Consider the following 14730-nt stretch of genomic DNA (forward strand, 5'->3'; position numbering starts at 1 on the left):
GGCTCTCATGAAGGCAAGCTAGAATCATACTCATTCTGGGAGGAAGGGGTGGGACTTATCACTAAGATTTATTCAGAGTTAAAAACAACTCAAGGCAGTGATTCTGAATGTTGGCAGATCCTAAGTCCTCGATCAAATGACTTACTTAACAAAAGCAAGAAACAGTAAGCTTTCTGACTTTTGTTTTCTCTTTAGCAAACAACAATAACAAAAATAACGGTGAGGATTTTAATAATTCCCAGCTATGGCACAGGGCTGTTGCAACTCAGGTTAATGAAAGAGATAAATACATTCAAGGTGGCAAAGTCTTCAACCCCAACCTACTCCTGCAGCCTGGGAAAGGGTTTGCTGTGGAGGGTGATCACTTCTGTACAGAGCAGCAAACTCCGACATTGCAGAGGCTTATCCCAGCAAAGGTTTGTTTCTTGTTTTTTCAAAGTCGGAAATGGGGCAAGCATCCTGCCTCCTCCTTAATTCTGTGGCTTCTGGTGGTCTGTCACAGCATGAAAAGAAACAGTGGAAACACACATGCTCTCACTCAGCCTTATCACCCTCAAGGTGTAATTGGCCCCAAATAGTCACGTGATCCAAAAGAACCATGAGAGAGTGGGATGGAATATTTGATCTACAAAAGGGAGGGGAGATGGGTGTGTGTACTTATGTTTTCCCCCACCTCACACTGGAGCCTCAGAAAAAGGAAACAGTAGAAAAACCTAGACAGGTGTGGGCACACCCAAGAGCGTCAGGAGAGCCAGGCTGTAGCCTGGAGATGCTGCTATGAACGTGGCCAGGCTGGATGTTCAGCTGAGGGGATGTGGAGATAGGGGAAAGGCAGGTGGAACAACCAAGATGGAGGAGCAAGACAAAGATGCGGCAGTGGGCAGGGTGTCTGCAACCAGAAGCCAGTGGTCCAGACCATCGATTCTAGATGCAACTGCAGACACAACACCCGTCATCTCCCATCCAGAGGCAGGCCTTCACTGCCCGCCCCTCCAACCTCAACTCTGCACAACTCTCTTGGCACACAGAGACATCATTCAGGAAAAAGAGTCAGTGAGAAGGAGAAAAACATACAAAAGGCAGCATTTTCTCAAAAGAGACTGAGTCACCTGAAAGCCTCCTTAGATTGGAAGCCTCTGGGATATAGAGCTTAGTTTCTCAGTCGTATCTGACTCTTTGTGATCCCATCAACTGTAGCCCTCCAGGCTCCTCTCTCCATAGGATTTCCCAGGCAAGGATACTGGAGTGGGTTGCCATTTCCTCCTCCCGGGATCTTCCCCGACTCAGGGATCGAACTCTTGTCTCCTGTGGCTCCTGCTTTAGCAGGCAGATTCTTTATCGATGAGCCACCTGGGAAGCCCACTATGATACCAAACCCCAGCAAAATGAAAGTTAATTTTTTCCTCTTCTTCCCGGCATGCTGAGGGGATTCTGAGAAAAAGCAGATACATGACAGAAAATAGAAAAGTTAAAATGTCTGTGGATGGCTAAGTGCAGTGCAAATAAATTTGCAAGTTCGCCACACATACTAATTGAATTACTTTCCATGGAAAATTTAGAGTTAGTCACATGCATTCACAGAGAAAACCCAGTTCCCTTGCATTCCTTAACTAGAAGGCAGAATAGCTGCACCATTTTCCTGGTTTCATCTGAGAGGGCGGTGTAACTTCATTTTTTCCAATGAGAAATGGAATATTTCCTGCCATATCAGTAAACAAGGATGTCATAGCCATCAGCAATTTCAGCCCTCCAAGGCTCTCAGGAAAGAAAATACCTGTGATCTAACTGAACTGAACAGCCATCAGATTGCAGCCACTTCCAGTGATGAGCCCAAGGGAGTTCAGGATGTGAACACTCAAGACACTGCCCGCAGACAGCTGAGATGCATGTGAAACGAATGATTTCAGTGAGCCCAGACTCTTGTACCTTCCCATACGCAGAAAAGCGCCAAATGCCTTAACTTGAGATACCTGGTTTTCTTTAGCTAACAATCCTCTTTTGATGTTCAGGCTACCTGTCCTTTGTTGTAAAACTCCTAGATAACCTGGCTCCTCCCCTCGCTTGCCTCCTCCGAGCAGTTCTTTCAGGGTCACTTGAGATGCTGCCTCCTGGGTTTGTGGTCCTAAGAATTCCCACTGAATAAAACCCAACTTTCAGCTTTTAGGTTGTGATGATTTTGAAGTAGATAACCATTTTCCTGGTTTTATCTGTGATGGCTGTGTAACTTCTCTTTTTTTTTTTTCAACATGCAGGGATTCATCAGGGAGTAATGTGAGCTATTAACTATTTGGTGGCAGGACGGGTATCTGAGAACTGAGAAGGGCTCACTGGGCAGGAAGAGGTTAGGACAGGCCCCCGCCTTCCCCCTCCCCGTCCCTCCCCCCTGCCACCCTGCCTCATGCCAGTGTGTGCTCAGTTGCTCAGACACATCCAACTCTTTTGCAGCCCCATGGATTGTACCCGCCATGCTCCTCTGTCCATGGGATTTTCCAGGCAGGTAGACTGGAATGGGTTGCGCTTCCTTCAAAAAACAGTCTGGAAGCAGGGTTCCTCCAAGCAGATTGTCTTCACAGGTTTTCATCTTTCATCTAATTTAACCAAATAAGAGAGAGGCAATACATGCAAGGTGGTTTCCCAGGGGGTGCTAGTGGTAAAGAACCCATCTGCCAATGCGAGAGATGCAAGAGGCGTGAGTTCGATCCCTGTGTCAGGAAGATCCCCTGGAGGAGAAAATAGCAGCCCACTCCAGTATTCTTGCCTGGGAAATCCCATGGACAGAGGAGTCTGGAGAGCTACAGTTCAAGGGGCTGCAAATGGTCAGACATGACTGAGCAACTGAGCACAAACACAAATTACATGCAGGGTACCACAGATAGGCACCCCCAACTCATCAAATACAGATGGTAGTTTGTTCACATACAGGTGGACAAAGACTTTGGCTATCAGAGCCAAAATTTGGCTATCAGGCTTTGATGTGTAACCAACTTTAAAGGATTCAAAGATATATTCAGCTGCTTCAAAATAAAAAAACAAAAAAACAAGGAACTTCCCTGGTGGGCCAGAGGTTAACACTCCTTACTTCCATTGCAGGGGCCACAGGTTCTAGCCCCAGCCAGGGAACTAGATCCCATGTAGTATGACCAATAAAAAGAATAAAAAAAGAATCCTAGACTCTTAACCAAGGGATTCCCTTGTGGCTCAGCTGGTAAAGAATCCACCTGCAATGGGGGAGACCTGGTTTTGATTCCTGGGTTGGGTAGATCCCCTGGAGAACGAATACACTAACGGTATTCTGGCCTGGAGAAGTCCACAGATTATATAATCCCTGGGGTATCAAAGAGTTGGACATGACTGAGTGACTTTCACTTTCAGACTCTTAACAAAGGCAATGAGTGTTTATGATAATTTATGCTTATCAGAACATACCTATTAATAAAACACTAATCATGGGTGGGAGATACCCAGCTTCTTCACCGTAGGTGGGGAAGCTCTGAGAGTAATTTCTAGATTGTATCCAGGAGATTAAAAGCAGAAAAGACCCCCCTGTTGCCTACCCAGTAATATGCTCATTCCCACCTGCATTTCTCTCTCTCTCTCTCTTTTTTAATTAGCATTCTTTTTTAAGATGGAAACAATTCTTCTGCCAAAGCAGGAGACACAGGAGACTCAGGCTGGATCTCTGGGCTGGAAAAATCCCCTGGAGAAGGAAATGGCAACCCACTCCAGTATTCTTGCCTGGAGAATCCCATGGACAGAGAAACCTGGTGGGCTACAGTCCATGGGGTTGCAAAGAGTCAGACAGGACCGAGTGACTGAGCATACACACACAGTTAATTTACGAGTTACTTTAAGTGATTCAGCAAAGTGGTTTAGTCATATACCTGAATAGATATGTATACTTTTTTTCAGATTCTTTGACATTATAAGATATTGAATATATTTCCCTGTGCTATATCCCACCTGCGTTTCAGTCTTCATCCGAGGGTCTGCTTCTGGGAACGCCCAGCCTAAGAATTGCAGGCACTGCAGTGAATGGTGGATATTGATGGGGAGAGGTTGCATCCAGTTGGAGAGACACAGAGGAAAAAGGGGACTGGAAGGGATTTCTTAAGAACAACAATGAAAGAGACAAGGGACATTTAACCTTAGGAAATGACTTAAGGCATACAAAGATATTTAAGTACCTGAAATCCTGGTAGGCGGAAGAGAGGATGGCTTGGTGAGTGTTGATCCGGGGGTGATGGTGAACAGTGGAGACCTGGCATCTATATAGAGGCAAGCTGGGTGTCTCAGCCCTAGGAAATGGATATAGCTTGGAGACGGCAAAAAAAAAAAAAAAAAAAAAAAGGCTAACAAAGCCAAGGCCTTAACAGATTTAGACTCTTCAGAGTGGAGATTAGTTTTGAGATAAAGGTTTATAAAATGTTGATGCTTTTAAGATCAGATTGCTAATCAGGCGGCAGTTCCAAGTCTGATTTTCTTCCTCCATCACGGAGGACTCTCTCCCTCGACCTTCTGGATGGCAATTCCTAATGAATTTGGTGTGTCCCAACATTTTCAAGGGGATCACTGTCTGCTTTGCAGCCTCTCAAGCAGAGGTTGTGGGGGTGAGTGAGATAATCACCTTTCTTTCAAGAGGCCTGGAATAAAGAGGCTGCACTTAAAAGGAAAAGAGGCCTGGGCATATAGACACCCTAAAAGCAGCATTCTTAAGAACTACTGCAAGCATTGGAATGTGAATCCCTTATTTGTTGCTGACATTTAATGTGTACTATGCATGAGTTTTGTGGTTGTTTAATTGTGTCCGACTCTTTCACAATCCCATGGACTTCATGGGGAACCCTGCCAGGCTTCTCTGTCCATGGGATTCTCCAGGTAAGAATACTGGAGTGGGTTGCCATTTCCTTCTTCAGGAGATCTTCTTGATCCAGAGATCAAACCCACATCTCCTGCACTGACAGGTGGATTCTTTACCCCTGAGCCACCAGGGAAGCCCATGCATGAATACTGCCTATGAAAATTTAGACTAAAATGTTAAATGTGACTCACATTCTACAGAAATGCCAGGAAAGTTTTACTTCAAAAATTTAATGTTAAAGTCTTTTTTCTACCTAAAAAGATAAATTAAAATATACTACAGAAACTGAAATACCCCAAGTGAATAAAGCATGTCATGGGTTAGCTCCTTTCAGTGCTTTAGCAACACGCAGCTCATAGAAAACTCAACTCATAGTGGTTTATTTCATGGAGACACTTAAGTGCTAACTCAGCAAAGAGTCCTAGGATTGGCCCACTGGCTCAAACATATCTTTAGGATACCACTTTTCCCTTTCCTTCCACTTTTGTTCTCAGCATCTTTGCTTTCTTCCTCATTTGTCACCTCATGGTGGAAAGATGGCTGCCACTGCACCAACCTTCACCTTCTCACAAAAGGACATCACAGACTGCACATGAATATTTGTAGTGGCAATGCGGGAGACCAGGGTTTGATCCCTGGGTTGGGAAGATCCCCTGGAGAAGGAAGTGGCAACCCACTCCAGTATTCTTGCTTGGAGAATCCCATGGAGGGAGGAGCCTTGTAGGCTGCAGTCCACGGGGTCGCGAAGAGTCGGACACGACTGAGCTACTTCACTTTGTTCATTATTACCTAAAGCTGAGAGCAATTAAAGTGTCCTTCAGTAGGCAAATGGATGAACAAAATGTGGTGTATCCATACAATGGAATATTGTTCAGTGATGAAGTGAGCTGTGAAGCTAAGAAAGGACACAGAGGAACTGGAATGCATGTTGTTAAGTGAAAAGAGCCAGTCCATAAAGGCTACATGTGGTATAATTCTAACTATGTGACATTCTGAAACAGGCAAGACTATGGCAACAGCTGAAAGTTTGGTGGGGGTCAAGAGTTACAAATAGCTGGAGACAGGGGCCTTCTGGATCAGTGAAAATATTCTGTGTGATGATGCAGTGGTGGACACAAGACATTATGCATTTGTCAAAACCCACGGAATGTACAACACCAAGAGTGAACCCTGATGTACACTGTGGGCTTTAAGAAAACTCTCTCAGTATTAGCCCATCAAGTATAATATAGGTACCCCACTAATGTAAGATATTAATAATAAGGGAAAGTGTATGTCAAGGTTGGTGATTGGGTAAGTACATGGAATTCTTTCTACTGAGCTCAATTTTTCCATAAATCTAAATCTACACTTAAAAAAATAAAGTCTATTATTTTTTTAAAAAGAAACTCCAATGCAGAAATTGAGGGAAAAAGATCAGAAACTCCTCTCTGTATTTCTCTCCTCTTATTACAGAGAAGAATCTTCACCAGAACCCTTAATATCAAATTCCTCTGATATTTCATTGTCCAGATTTGGGTCAATTCTAGCTGCAGGGGAGTTTGGGAAAGTAAACCCCCCCCCAAAAAAAAAAAATTAAGGGTTGTGGAGAAGATTGGGGATGGCTGTTGGGTTGGAAACCAATGGAATCTGGCACCAAACCTGTTCCTCAAGATGGTTAAGTGATGTGGTAAGAATTCTAAGACTCGGCTATTAATAACATTCATTTGAAGAGTGGATTTGGAACTTCTAGTTTCAGTTGAAATCAGAAAAAACGTTCATAACTGAGAGTCATCTATTTTTAAATGTATGATCTGAAATGTCTTTTCTATAATACTAAACAGTAGAAGAAAATGAGGGTAACGTTCTCAGATTTATCTGGAGGAAAGCTTGAGACACGAGAATTAATCATGTGGACTAGATGTTAACAGCAGATACTGAAGGATAGGAAGAAAGTATCGTCACACACTATTGCTTTAAAAACCCACCCAGACTCTTGTAAATTAATAATCTGTTGATGTGCCAAAATATAGAATTCAGGAATGGGAACACTGTGGTGTTACAGCCCCGGTGGGAGAATTTGGAAACCAGGAAAATGAGAACAAAAACTAGACTACAAATGCAAAATGATTTACAAATGAACACATCAGGCTTAAAGAGTACACAATGATTTAAGAGTAATTCTCGGTGCTGAAAGTCATAAAATCTGACCTCAAAACTCAGGGAAGAACTGCAGACAAGATAAGGTTGAGTGAAAGCATTCAACAAGTCCATTTTTCATTAGAGGGTAATGAGAAATGTTGCCATTTTGATACAGATCATTAGAAAAATATAAGCTGAAGAAGGGTTTACATAAAATACCCTCTAGTAGAAATAGGAACAGGATGTGACATAAACAATTCAGCAAAAATAGAAAGAAAAAAAAACAGGAGAGAGCGAGGAAAGGAAAAAGAGGACAGAATAAAATCAGACATGAGTGGGACAATAAATAGATATGTATTGGTTAAATGAAAACAGAAGTACTCCACATGACCCAAAGCTAACAGCACACGAAGTAGATCTGAAGGCGAAAAGCTAGAGAGATAGCAGATGAATAAGAAACCATACAAGTCAGTTCCAAAACATCTCTTCCAGATTTTTCCAAAGCATATGAAAACAGTGTTTATGAAGCTATAAAAATTGAAATTTTTCATAAATTACATAAAATTTTTATAAAATTTTTAAAAGGATTCACAAATATGCTCTACCCTCAGTGAAAGTTACATGTTAGAGGAAATATACACTGAGTAGAAAGTAATCAGTTAACTTGGGAAGCCACATCTGAACAATCTTTGCCACAACCAATGAATCCGTAGACGGCAAAGGAAAATGAAGAACGCAGGAATGTAGGACACGTACTTTGATTCACTCACTGAAATACTGTTAAACGTCTAGCATGTCCAAGACACTGCGGAGGACACAAGGAAGAAAAGAGGACACAAGGAAGACCAAGGGTTTCTGAGTTAGGACTTTAAAGGGTTGCTTGGAAGTTGCGATGAAGTCAGGCATCTGTTTATCATTTTATGTGAGCAACCTCTTCCATCCAACAGGATTAGCTTTTTTTTTTCTTCTTCTTCTTTTCCATTTTCTGCTACATCTCAATGTACTTATTTTCTAGAAGGAACTCAAGACCCAAACAGCCGCAAACGTTTACTGGGCTCACTGGTTAAAAATGGTTGGTGGTTTGCAAAATATAAATAGAAGAAACTATAACCAATTTCAGCCAGCCTGACGCCACTAAAAAACTGATGAATAAATAATGAGGGTGTGCTTTCATTAGCTCAGACCTGGAGCCCTCAACTGGGGCCCATCACTCCAAAATCAGACGCAGGAAATCTGTGCTGTCTCTGTTTGAGGCTTTGGGGGAATTCAGTGTTTCAAAATGGTACCCTCCTGAGAAAGAACTCCCAGAAGATGCCATCCTTCCTCAGTGGGAATTGTTCGCAGGCGCTTAATGCTGATAAATCAGCAGAGTCTCCTTTTTGTGTTCTATCCCGTCTTGTGTACCCTCTCCCTTGGAGAGTGGGTCTGCTCCTGATTGCAACTTTCAATGTAGTCCCGACGGTCCTGGCCCTTGAACAGCTCCGTGGCTGAAACTTCAGTTACAGACCAGAGTTGTTGTTGTTTAGTTGCTAAGTCACGTCCAGCTCTTTGTGACCCCATGGACACAACAGACAATAGCCCAACAGACACCTCTGTCCATGGGATTTCCCAGGCAAGAATACTGGAGTGGATTGCCGTTTCCTTCTACAGGGGATCTTCCCGACCCAGGGATTGAAACTGTGTCTCCTGTGTTGCAGACAGACTCTTTACCTCTGAGTCACCAGAGAATTCCGTATAGACCAGAGAGATCTGCTTTATTTGCTATCAGAGATGGTCGTTCGGGCAAACTACATTATTTACCTGTTCTAGAACTGAGTGTATGCCTTGCCACTTAGCTTGGTAGGGCATTTTGACATCTTTTAGACAGCCTAAACCTCACAGAAACCCCTAAGGGAAGGAGGCAAGTCATGTTCTTATTACCATTTTGCAAGACTTTGAGGAACTTTCTCAAGGCCGCACAGCTTAGTAAATGCCAGAGACAGTAATAAAATCCATAATGTTTCTTCTGAAATTCAGTGGCATCCCCATTCTCTCAGGCACAGCTGAAATTCTGTCCCCATTGAATACTAACCCTCATCCGTTCTCCCCACCCCAGCAACCACCACTCTATTCTCTGTCTCTGTGAATCTGACAATTCTGGGAACCTTGAGCGAAACCATATAGTATTTGTCCTTTTATGTCTGGCTTATTTTTTTCCTTATATATGTCATTCTTTAAAAAAAAATGCTTTGGAGCCTAGTTGAATTACGATATTATGTTAGTTTCAGGTATATAGCAAAGTGAATCAGTTATTCATATACATGTAGCCACTTTTTTTAGATTATTTTCCTATCTCAGTCGTTACAGAGTAGAGTTCCCTGTGCTATACAGTAGGTCCTTATTAGTTCTCTATTTTGCCTGAATTATTAGTCTTTGAGCAGAATGTCCTCAGGTTCCATCTGTGCTGCAGCATGGGTCAGATTTCCATCCTTTTGAAGGCTGAATAATATTCTGTTGTGAGTATATATTGGGCTTCCTGGTTGGCTTAGTGGTAAAATATCTACCTGCAATGCAAGAGACCTGGGTTTGATCCCAGGGTCAGGAAGACCTGCTGGAGAAGGAAATGGCAATCCACTCCAGTATTCTTGCCTGGACAATTCCATGGATAGAGAAGCCTGATGGGCTACAGTGCGTGGGGTTGCAAAGAGTCAGATATGACTTAGCTACCAAACAGTAACAGCAATGTATATACTAAGATAGCTGTCTTTCATCTGGATTTTAAAACAAGGACCTGACTCATAACCTTGGCAGGATTTTAGGTACCACACAGGGGAAACTCAGGAGTTTGCACATTTTCCCAAAGTCCTGCTGGAGAAACAAGATGGGATGAAATCCATGGGCCTCACTAGGAACCCCAAGCAGTTTCCAGGCTGACCCCATTTCCTTGGTTTCAGAAAGTTAACTCTTTGCAACCCCATGGACTGTAGTTCACCAGGCTCCCCTATCCTGGGTCTCCCACACTGCAGGCAATTCTTTGCCATCTTAGCCACCAGGGAAGCCCTCCTTGGTTTCAAGCTCACCCTAAATGTTCTCCCAGTCTTGGCTTTGGTAGCCTTCACTTTCAGGGTTTTTTCTACATCCTTGTTCTTCAGAGGGGCTGTAATTCCTTGGGTGAGCTTCTTCTCCAGGCTAGAGCCCTGCCCCTCTTGGAGCCTGGAACCCTGCCTGCTGGGCACTAGGCTAAGAGCAGAGGAGCCTAGCCCCAAGCCACCAACTCCATGCTGCAGGGGAACATGGCTTTGGGACACCTCTGCTCACTGTCTGGAAAAACTTAGTGGGAACTTTGTGGAAGAATCAGTCCCATTGTTCATGGAACACTTTGAAGATGAAGACAAGACAAAATATACATATTGGAAGTGCCAAGTTAAACCAATTAGTAAGGTAGTTTCCATGCAAATGACCCCAGGAATGGGGGGAAAAAGTGATTTCTGCTTATCTCATCCCTTTCTGGGTTCCTAAATTGCTCTAAACAGACTCCCTTTGAATGTTTTCCATGGCATGTCAGCCTCAACTTCTGAAGTTTCTACTCTTGTTTTTCTTGAAGGCAATTTCTGATTCAACTAAAGATGTCACAATGAACAACAGCAGGAAAACAAAAGAATACTAAGACTTTGTTTTGTATGTTTAAAGCCAATCGATTATGAAATGTGAAATGCTAGTGGCTTTTAGAAGGGAAATTGGATGCAAAATGAAGATACCATAAATTATCACCTCTTAATTGGATATGCATTATTATTTTCCAGTCCTTTCAAGTCCCTGGCTTAGGGCAGCAGCTCTACACTTGCAGTGTCCACACAGGCAAATGCATCTTCTTCCCTCACTGACCTGGGTATGAGAGGTGAGCAGTGGGAACTCTGGTGCCATGTGACCTCAGGGCTGCCCGCTCATCCCGCTGTGTTTTCCGCTACAAATGGAGCCCTGAAAACCTCCACTGAGTGTCCAGGAATGAGATTCCAGCAGCATCTTCAGCTCTCATAAAGCGTCTTTTGTTGATTCATTCTTTGGTTATTTCAGGGATAATAAAGAACCTATAGACTAATGTTGTACGAAGTTAGTTTTATTTATACGTTATACATTATATATGTGCGTACCTGCGTGTGTGTATGTAACTGAAACACTTTGCGGTATAGCAGAAATTAACACTGCAAATTAACTAGACTTCAATTCAAAAAAAATAAACTGCCATTTATCAATCTCTGAACTTTCAGGGTTTGCTACTGCTGCTTTCTTTAATTCCTGTTCATAAAAGTGCCTACTATGTACAAGGTGGCTCCGACAGAGAATCCTCCTGCTGATGCAGAAGACACAACTTCAACCCCTGGGTCGAAGGGGGTCCACAACTTCGATCCCCTGGAGGAGGAAATGGCAATCCACCCCAGTATTCTTGCCTGGGAAATCCCATGAACAGAGGAGAGTGGGGGGCCACAGTCCATGGGGTAGTAAATAGTCGGACATGACTGAGAGACTATACAACAACAAAAAGCAACAAATGTACCAGAAAGTCCAAAAACCTGGCTAGCAAAAACAGTTTATGGAGCAAAAATGATGTTTGTAAGAAAAATGATAAAGTCTAAGGTTATGTATATGTGAAATATAAATACTTAAATATTATATATACAGTAGCATATATGATTTTTATATCTATAATTAATGTGTTGAGAGCCGACCGAGTTGCATTAGCTATCACTCTGGTCTCAATTCTTCCCCAGTCTAATTAATCCACCCTCAACAGCATTATCAGTGGGCAATTGCTAAAAAAGAAACAAAAATAAATTGGACTTTGTTAAATTCCTGTTAAAATCATCCATAGCCTGCAGGATAAATGACTGGTTTCTTAGCATGAATGCATTGTACTTATTTATCTAACTCCATCTCATTTCTTAAAAGAATTGAGGCAGCATCTCTGATAAATACTGTGGAACTGAAGTGCGTTAAAGAATCCTCCTCCAATTTGGGAGACCCAGGTTCCGTCCTTAAGTCAGGAAGATCTGGAGAAGGAAATGGCAACCCACTCCAGTATTCTTGCCTGGGAAATCCCAGGGACAGAAGAACCTGGTGGGCTACAGTGCATGGGGTCCCAAAGAATCAGACACAACTGAGGGGGTAACACTTTTCACTTCATGAACAAGCACAGGGAACCAGCCGTTATTGTGCTGGGTGGGCACTTTGGGGACTACAGGGAAGAACACAGCTGCTAAGCTTGGTTTTCAGATCCCACTGAGAGAATGAAACATCACGAGGAAAATGAATGGGGTGGGCTGAAATGAACACAGGTCACGAAAACAGAGGCCACCCACAGCAGTGGCTAGATCCACTCTGATGCCACCTCTGCATTTACGGTTTTCTTCTCTGTGAAAAGCGGTGATGATAATAGGACCTAGCTCAGCAGATTGTTAGGGAGCTTACATGAGAGAAGACGACAGGGAAAGCTCTTAGCGTGGTGCCTGCATTCCATGGCACTCAATAAATAGCAGTATTGTTTTGTTTAATTAATTATCATGGTCCTTCAGAAGGCAAAACTGAAAGTACATCATCATCAGAAATGTCAACAAAGATCCAGCTGACAAAACAGGCCTTGAGCTGGGCCAGCTGGGGCCGGGAGAACCCGCGAGGCTCTCTGCTTCGCTAGGAACATAATCTGAGAGCATCTCCCAGAGGTGATATGGCTGATGGGGCTGGCGGGGTTGGGAGATAAGGCCTCAGGAGACCAGCTGGCCTCAGCCGTGGTTTGGAGCTGATCAGGGGAGGAGAGGGCTCGTAGGTCAGAGGGAGTCTGATGGGAACTCACTTTACAAAGCCATAAACCTATGCGTGGGTGAGCTGAGTGCTCTCACTGGAAATAGATGGACATATATTTTGCCTGAGAAGCAGAGGCACTTTGAATGGTTCTGTGATGAGGAAGGCCTAGGGAAGGATTTGGGACAACAGGTGCAGAGAATGTGCTGCAATGGGCAGGTATCCAGGTTTGAGAAGGACAAGGGGAGTGGACTAGTTACAAAATTTCTCAAAATCCAGCATGGACCAGGTGGAGGCTTTGAAGGAGACAGAGGTGTTGGGAATGAGGAGGAACAGACAAACGTGAAGACAGATGACAGTGAAGAAGAGACACAGGGAATAAGGAAATAGAGAACTCAAAGGGTCTTTAGGGATCCAGCTTGTGATACTCATAGCCAGTCCTGAACAGAAGCGCGAGCTAGCCCTTTCTCTCTCTTCATGCAGAAACAGACTCACACCCTCTCAACATCCTTATCTCTGCTTTGTGGGTGCTGATCTCTGCCCTCTGCTCCATCCTTAGCCCCAGTCTCCAAAGGAGCCAGCAATTCTATTTACCTCCTGGGGACCCACCCTTAAGGCACAATCTAGGATCCCCACAATGCCATCCCCAGACAATAGAACCTGCTAGAGAAATAGACAAAACTGACCCTTCTGGTAACCCCTTCCCTCGGGCCCCCTCTCTGCTAGGTAACAGGGAGTCAATCTAATAAAGGTAATTCCATTAGTGCATTAATGATCCTGGCAGGTTCACGAGTTCTCTCTCTAATGTTACTCATTTGCTTGCTAATTGGGTGTCCTGAGACTGTTCCTCACCCCAAAGATGCTAGGGGCTTTGCTATGCCTATAATAATGTCATGGTGTTGCTATCTATTTTCTCTCAAGACCTGGTTTCTTCATTGGTTAGAACGAACCTGCTGTATGTGTAAAAATCCATACATGTCTGACACTGGATAATTCTACTGTACATTCTGTGTAGGACGGGCCATTTCTGGCATCTGCTTCCTGCATGGGATGTGAGGATGTCACCAAAAGGATGAGGATGGTCACTCCGGGCTGCCAGCGAGGCCACATGAAGGCCCCCAAGCATCAGGTCCAATGACCTGGACAGTTTGCTCCTGACCTTGAGTTACCAGCAGAGACCCACTTAGATGGGTGAGAAGTTTGGGAGAAAATAAAACATGCATATTATGGTTCTACAACCCCTGAGCCCAAGGGAGGCTGTCAAAGAGAAAGTCCTAAACCCTGAAAAGTTCAGCATTGATAATCTTCAGTGAATTTCTGTTTTTTTTTTTTTTAATTTCTGTTTTTAAATACTATTTAAATTGCCAGCTCATACCAAGATATTCAGGCTTGCCAGGTGGCTCAGTGGTAAAGAATCCACCTGTAATGCAGGAGATATGGGCTCCATTCCTGGGTCAGGAAGATCCCTTGGTGAAAGAAATGGCAACCCACTCCAGTATTCTTGTCTAGAGAATCCCGTGAACAGCGGAACTTGGTGAGCTACAGTAAATGGGCTCACAAAAGTCAGACACAACTGAGCACACTATAGCACAAAAATATTTTCTATTTTATTTCAAAGAGTGGTGAGATGAAAATGAAACAAAAACAAACAAACAAAAAAACACCCCACCCCCAAATGAATTAAACACCTTGAGGCTACTGGATATATTGTGATATGTTCACACAGTGAAATAAAATGCAGAGAAAATGAATGAATAAAGCTCAGTGATCTGAGAAGGAGGCAGTAATTGAGAAGAAGCAAATCCCAGAACTGTCTGGTCTCTGGGATATAAAGCTTGATAAGAAGGAACAATTAAAAAAAAAAACACATACATACAGAAGAACATAAAGAAGAAGTATCAGAATAAGTTCAAAATCTAGGATGGGAGAACCTCTCTTTTTGTGCCACATCTTGAGGCAAATGTGGAGTTTCTTAT

The sequence above is a fragment of the Oryx dammah genome, unplaced genomic scaffold (genome assembly GCF_014754425.2).
Source record: "Oryx dammah isolate SB20612 unplaced genomic scaffold, SCBI_Odam_1.1 HiC_scaffold_8, whole genome shotgun sequence".
NCBI classification, from domain to species: Eukaryota; Metazoa; Chordata; class Mammalia; order Artiodactyla; family Bovidae; genus Oryx; species Oryx dammah.